This window comes from Myotis davidii, unplaced genomic scaffold, assembly GCF_000327345.1.
Source record: "Myotis davidii unplaced genomic scaffold, ASM32734v1 scaffold199, whole genome shotgun sequence".
Classification (NCBI taxonomy): domain Eukaryota; kingdom Metazoa; phylum Chordata; class Mammalia; order Chiroptera; family Vespertilionidae; genus Myotis; species Myotis davidii.
In genome coordinates, this window is record NW_006290680.1 from 1634587 (window position 1) to 1642375 (window position 7789).

Below are 7789 nucleotides of genomic sequence, written 5' to 3' on the forward strand. Positions count from 1 at the left end.
AAGGGGGTGTGGGAGATGCGGGAAGAGACTGGACAAAAATCGTGCACCTATGGATGAGGACAGTGGGTGGGGAGTGAGGGCGGAGGGTGGGGTGGGAACTGGGAGGAGGGGAGTTATGGGGGGAAAAAAGAGGAACAAATGTAATAATCTAACAATAAAGATTTAATTTTAAAAAATAAATAAATAAATAAAAATGTATTTAACCAAAAAAAAAGTTACATTGTTACTCACATGTACCCCCTATAGTTAGATCTACAATAGTTGTGCCTATACTGAACATGTACAGAGGTTTTTCGTGTCACTATTCCCTAAATAATACAGTCTAACAACTATTTACATGGCATTTACATTGTTTTAGATGTGATAAGAATCTAGAGATGATTTAAAGTATGTGGGATAAAGATTAAAAGAGTATTTGATGATATTAAAATATATATAAATAAAGTATATGGAAGATATGTGTAGGTTATATGTAAATACTACAGTATTTTATATAAGGGACTTGATCATTTGCAGATTCTGGTATCCATGAAGGTCCTGGAACCAACTCCCCAAAGATACCAAGGGGGACAACTGTATCAATTTCAAGTCATCAATGGATTTGACCACTTCAATGGACTCTTGACACCCTGAAATCCATAAAGGCACAATTTGATTGAGGCAGAATCCTCAGGAAATGCAAAGTTTGACCTTGAGAAGAGTCCTAGATAGAAACATCCTTTAAAAATGCATATTTGTGTGAAGCTGTTTATAACAGCTGAAAAAATTAGTGACTCCCATGCACTGGAAATGTCAAAAAGTTGTTCTGGGACCATATGTGCAAAGAAACCAGAACAAAGAATCCACCAGGTTCTCATGTGAATTGAATCAAGGCTGAAAGTGATAGAATGCATGAGTACCTTTTAGAATTGATTTCTGGCATGAGTCAAGTGATCTCAACAGTGGTAGTAGCTGGCACTGTGAACCTCTGCCAAAAACTCCAAATTAAACAATGGGTTCCATCTCAAGAGACTTCTGAAGTATAAGATAACACCACGTACAAGTGGATCAGTTTGCACTGATGGCGCCACTGCTCTGCTAAAAAATAAATCTGAGAAATTTCCATGACCAACCAGGACACTAGATTTTCTTCAATTCCATCACCCATAGTGCTTCATGGTCTGCAAAGCACTTTCACCTCTTTTGATCCAGCTTCATAGCCTCCTGAATTGGATATTATTGTCCTTTCCCCCATTTTAGCATTGAGGAGCTACTGAGCAAGAAAGGGGAGGTGATATAACCAAAGTCACACAGCAGATTTGTGGTGAGACTGATATTGTGACTCTAAGTCTTAAGTTCTTTTTCAGGCCACATTCACTCTGAATATCAACTGAATAAACCTATCACCTTTAATTATTTTGACATTTTTTACATGGGCAATTATATTATTTTGAGCCTTCTTACAGAGGGATCAAAATTCTTAAAGCTCAATTATTCTAGTGTTATTTTTAAAAAATTAAAATGACTTGACAGGGCTATCATGAGCCTTATTATTTATAACACTTTTGCACAGTCTGAAGAGGGGATGTATTATTTACTATTACCTAGGACTAGAGAACTCTGGTACAGTGGGCCAAGTGATGAGACCAAGGTTAGTCAGCAAGAATCTATAACAAAACTAACACAAGGGAAACTATCCATCCTCAGGGATGTGTGGGGCACTACCTTGGCCGTCCAACAGATCCACTGGCTAGAATCACCAGATTTCCACTGAAACGAAGGCATTTAAAGACTTCAAGTCTGTTTCCAAACCCGAATCCTCAAGTGTCAAAGCAACGTCGAGCCCAGAGCTGGCCTTGTTTTGCTCTCTCAATAAGTAAGGGTCACAATACTTTCTGCACTTCGTAATTACCATTCAGCGGAGGGATCAGGGCCAGAGCTCTCCACTTGTTTTCTCCCCTCAAACAATTCTTGTTTCTGTCAAGTCACCAACAGAAATAGCCTGCTCCAATCAGATGTTATCACCTCTGTAGTGAACACTCATTTAATCTTTCTCAAGCCAGAAAGGTGATTATAATATAAATACAGAGGCCTCAGAATTAAAGGGACTTTTAGAGACCACTTGAGATTTCAACCACTCATCTTTACATGAATTATCTTGAAATACCATCAGGTGGTTAGGATACCTATATTTGAATATCTCTGAAGACAGGGAGGTTGGCACCTATTGAGATAGAAAATATGTTGGAAATGATTCCTTCTTTAAGCATCTCAAAAATTACCTTCCTGTAGGTTTTAATCACTAAATTTAATTTTTTTACTCAAATAGAGTTGAGGACTTATTATGTGCTAAGTACTACTTGCTAGGTACTGGCTATACAGAGATTTTTTAACAGAGGCCATCCTGTAGTCAAGAATCTAATAGTTTGTAGTGGACATTAGGCCATTCATTAATATTCTGGGGTGGGCTCTCCTTTTGGACACATTGGATTTCCCTGTCCACCTGAACTGAAGTATATAACCAGTGAAATGTAAGCAAATATGTTATCTCCAGGGGAAAGTTCTAGGAGAAATTTCATGCTTTGCTTCACAATTTACTCTCTGGCTGAGCAACTGGCAATGTCCCTTACTGTGGGTACTCTATTACCCTGGGTCCTAAAAAGGGAGAAAAATGCTGACCCACAATGTACACATGGTGTGAGCAAGAAACAACCTGTTATTTTAAGCCACTGAGGTTTTTGGAGTTGCTAGTTACTACAGCATAATTCAACCCATCCTACCTGATACACAGCATAAGGAAAGCCACACAAACAGATCACCCAAACTTAGGAGGAGCTCCCTTCTAATGTTCAGGTTTCACAAAAGCTGGACCTGCTTCGGATGGGTGGAAGGCAATAAGGAGGTGATTATAGGTCTACAGATCTGTAGACCTCTTAATCTTCCACATGAGACCTTTTTTAACACTTGGAAAAAGGAATCGTGTTCCTTAAGAGTCTTCTTCCCTGCTCCAAGCCAATCATCCTCATTCCTGCATTTGGTGTCACGGGTTGGAATGTCTGCACCATCCCACTGCTCTTCTCCAAATGTGCTCTTACCTGCCTATCGCCCTCTTAGAAGTGGTACCTGGATCTAAATCTAAGTCTCCAGATGTCACCCAAATGTATCTGTCACTGTCCTTAATGAAGTTTCTTGGGTTATACTTAACCCTTCCATAAGAGTTGTTACCCAAATGATTCCAGTTAGTTATACTGTGACATTCACCAGAAAAATATGGATCAGTGCTCTAGGATTTGGTTATATAACCAGTACCAGTATCAAAATACAACACATATTGTTTCAGTTTAGGTTTGGCAGACTTTGAGGAACAAGTTTGGTAGAGAAAAGAAAGGTATTTCATTTAACAAATGTTTACTAAGCGCCCATCCTATGCTAGGCCATTGTTCTACATGCTAGACTATGGGTGGGGAAAAAAGGAGCTATAAAAACTCTACCTTCCTGGAGTTTACATTTTAGTTTGAAGGAGAGACAATAAACTAAATCGGGGGTCCTTAAACTACGGCCCGCGGGCCACATGCAAATACAAATATTGTATTTGTTCTCGTTTTGTTTTTTTACTTCAAAATAAGATATGTGCAGTGTGCATAGGAATTTGTTCATAGTTTTTTTTTTAAACTATAGTCCGGCCCTCCAACAGTCTGAGGGACAGTGAACTGGCCTGGCCCCCTGTTTAAAATGTTTGAGGACCTCTGAACTAAATAAACAAATAAATGAAGTGTGAAAGGGTACTAATGCAATGGAGAAAAATAAAGCAGGATAGGGGACAGCGAGTGTGGTGGGTGGGGCAGGGATGAGGCTGCAGGTTTAAATATGGTGGTCAGAATGGCCTCACTGAGAACAGGCAATGGAGCAGAGACTCGGAGGTGAGGAAGTGAGCCAACTGGATGTGTGGGAGGAGCAGTCCAAGCAGAGGCACAGCTGGTGAGAGGACCTGGATGGGGGAGTGAGTCTGGTTTGTTCAAAGCAGAGCAAGGCCAGTCCAGCTGAGTAGCAGTGGTCGCAGAGAGAGCAGGAGAGGACAAGGCCAAAGAGGTGAGAAAGCTGGCTGTGCAGAGTCACTGTAATGACTTAGGTTTCTCTGAGATGGGCAGTGCCATGTGAGGGCCTGGAGCAGAGGCCTCACATGACTGGATCTGTGGCCTACAGGACGCCCCTCCTGGCTGTATTGAGAATAGACTGCAGGAAAAACAAGTAAAGAAGCAGGAAATTTGTCAGGAGGTTATGGCAGCAACCCAGGCAGGAGATAATAACAGCTTGGACCATGATGACAGAGATTGGCGGTAAAGAGACGTAGCTGGTTTCTGGATACATTTAGGAAGTAGAGCTCACAAGATTTCCAGGGGACTGATGGAATGTGTGAACAGTGTATCCATAGGGGAGCTTTGACTTGAAGAGTTTTGACCTAACCAACTGAAAGCATGGCATTGCCATCAAACAAAATAGGTTTGAACCTGCTAAGTCAGGTCTGTGCTGCTAACACTGGATGGTCCCTTTCTAGGTGAAAAACTGGACTAAGCAGGCTTGGTCAGAAGCATTTCTGAGGACTAATGGGTCAGGCTGCTAATGAGCAGGTGGGCTGTGCAATGCGAATATTCCCAATGAAAAGACTCTGGTCTTTGCCAAAATCTGCTTGAACCAAAAGAGAAACTGCAGAAAGAGTGGTAGGGGGAAGGCTGGGAGCAAACTTAAGATACCTTGACCTTGACAGCCAACTAGTCAGAAGCTATACCCTCAGAGATGTGAGACAGCTCCTTCCAATGTCAAACACATTCCGCTAAAATGTATTTGCATCCTAAGTACAAAAGCAAAGTACTTTATTTAATTTAAAACTAAAAATTAAAAAGCAATATAAATGGTTTGTTCTGAATATGGTTTTACATCTGAATTACATTTGGTTTGTTTTAATTGAATTTTCTCAGTGTGGGCCAGAGAGTTTATAGGCTAAAATAGCTTGAAGGCTAGTGGGCCTGCTTGAACCTCCCAAGAACACTCATTGAAAAGGAACTCTGGCTCTCTTCTGTGAATACAGCACTCCTCTCCTTCCAGGCTCAGTTTGCATTGATGAACTTCTTCAATGGCCTCAATACAAAGCCCATTAAGATTTTACACAGGAGGAAGGATGCTCGATTTCACTCACAGTAAGAGAAATACCAATTAAAATCACTTTGATTCTCTTTCTTTCACTCACTTTGGAAAAGCTCAAAAGGTTTGACAATATACTTAGCTGACAAGGGTTTAAGGAAATAAGGCATTCTCACACACTGCTTGTAGGAGTGAAACTTGGTAAAATCTCTATTGAGAACTATTTTTTAAGAGCTAACAAAATTATAAATGCCCAATCTCTTTGATTCTGCCTTTAGGAATGTAGCCTACAGGTATACTTGTACATGTGTGTATTCAAGCATGTATAAGGTAAGCCACTGGCACCTGTGAATAATATGCACCTGTGAAAAAAGAACAAGTGAACACTTTTTATATTGCTATGGAGTCATCTTTAAGATATCTTGATATATTTTTAAAGCAATGTATACATGTGCTTATGTATATATACACTTAAAATATCTCTAGACAAATACATGAGAAACTAGTCATTGCCTTTGGAGGGGGGGTGGGGGCAGAGAGACAAAAGCTTTTCCTTGTGAACCTTTTTAAATTCTAAAAAATTATAAATGTTCTATGTATTAAAAACAAAATTTGAATAAATATATAAATGGAAAAAAAACATTTTCCAAAGTATGTGGGTTGTTATTACAAAGAGCAACAAGTGAGAAAGTGAGTGGCTAATGGGGTTGAAGCAGAGGTCCTGAAAGAGTATGTGACTGGGGTTGGATACTAGGTAGAACTTTACATCCAAACTTCTAATAAATACAGGGGGGCTTTGGGTTTCACGTCTGTAGTACTGCATTTGGGCATTTCATCTACATCTAAATATAATCCCTACAACTAAATATATTCCTTCTGCCTTCAGCTTACAGACATAGTTTTAAAACAACATAAGAGACATCCACGATAGAGGAAGGGGACAATCCATGCAGAGCAATCTCTTTCCCATTAAAAAACCCTACCACAACCTGTTATCCAGTCTCCATCTGAGTGTCTCCATGGTCTGAGATTCATTATCACAACTATTACAGACCTCCATTCTTACCTGGACCTGATTCTCAGGTTTAGATCTGTCTTTAAACCAACATAAAACAAGGCAACACTCTTCACTATGTGATCAGTCCACTCTCTTTCTATATATCGGCCTATCTGTCACAAGTTGACAATCGTCATTTATCCTTCAGTATTCACCTCTGCATTGTAACCATTCTGAATTCATTCCACATTCTCTAGTGACCTGTTCTTTGAATATATTTTAACTTGTCCATGTCACTCTCAAAATGTGGCAATTAGAACTGAACCAGCATTCAAATGTAGCCCAACCGGAGAGAATTCAATGAAAGCAGTGTTTTAATCATTCTACTACCACTAGTAATACCAGAAATCTATCTGGGTAGAAGTTCTATTTTCTTTTTCTCCCTGCACAGATGAGGAATTTGAGACCCAGTGGGACAAGGGAGCACTGCTGGAATTTGGCAGCACTGGGATTCTTTCATCACAGGGCCATGTGGGGACACATTTACACACACTCATTTACAATTCTGACAGAGGAGTTCTGGGCTTTCTTCCCCGTTGGCTCTTTGAACTCTACCTTCTTGTCTTAGGAGGGGATGTTTGTTTCTTGTTCTTTGTTATAGCCATGCTACATGGGATCACTAGTGGCACATGAGGTTCTTTGACTGCAGAAGGCCTGGGTGGGGATTGCATCTGGGAACCCTCTATGTTTGTGACACCTCACTCCCTAAGTACCACAGCCCTTGTGAGATCTTCTTTGATCACCCTTGTTAAATGTCTAAGTCGGTCTCCAAACTCCACACTGATTAGTCATCCTCTATCACAATTCCCTGATTGCTTCTCTACAGCATTTATCAGAATTCATCACTGGATCTTTATTTGCTTCTCCTACTTTCTGTCTGTCACCCCAGTTAGCTCTGTAGTCAGGGCCTATATCCACATTATCCTCAGCATCCAGCATAGTGCCTGACATATAATACAGTTTTTCCTGAATGAATTGTATTGATTTCAGAGAGGAAGGGAGAGGAAAAGCGAGATAGAAACATCAATGATGAAAGAGAATAATTGACCGGCTGCTTCTTACACCCCCCTCACTGGGGATCGAGCCCGCAACGTAGGCATCAGGAATTGAACTGTGACCTCCTAGTTCATAAGTTGATGTTCAACCACTGAGCAATACCAGCCAGGCCCATTTTTAAGTGTAGAGTACAATAGTATTAACTACATGCACAAGTCTCCAGAACGCTATTCATCTTGCAAAACTGAAACTCTATATCCATCTTAATATATAAAAAGCCAGGGGCCGTCATGACCAAAACAACCGGATGAATGACCAAACAGCAGGCTGCGTGGGCGACAAGGCCAGCAGGGGGGTTAGTGAGGGAAACAATAACTCTCCTTTTCCCTCCCCCACTCCCTGGCAACCATCATTCTAACTTTCAGTATCTAAGAGTTTAACTGCTTCAGATACCTCATACAAGTGGAATCATGCAGTGCTTGTGTTTATGTGACTCGCTTATCCTATCTAATAAAAGAGAAACATGGTAATTAGCGTACGCCCACTACCCTTCCCATTGGCTAATCAGGGCGATATGCAAATTAACTGCCAGCCAAGATGGCGGCTGGCAGCCAGTCA

General features: G+C 40.7%; 1 protein-coding gene across 4 annotated transcripts in view; it reads right to left on the reverse strand.

The window, feature by feature from the left end:
* Positions 1–7789, reverse strand: part of ZHX3 (zinc fingers and homeoboxes 3) — a 120204-nt gene that overhangs the window by 19910 nt on the left and 92505 nt on the right. The gene's annotated exons all lie outside the window — the stretch shown is intronic.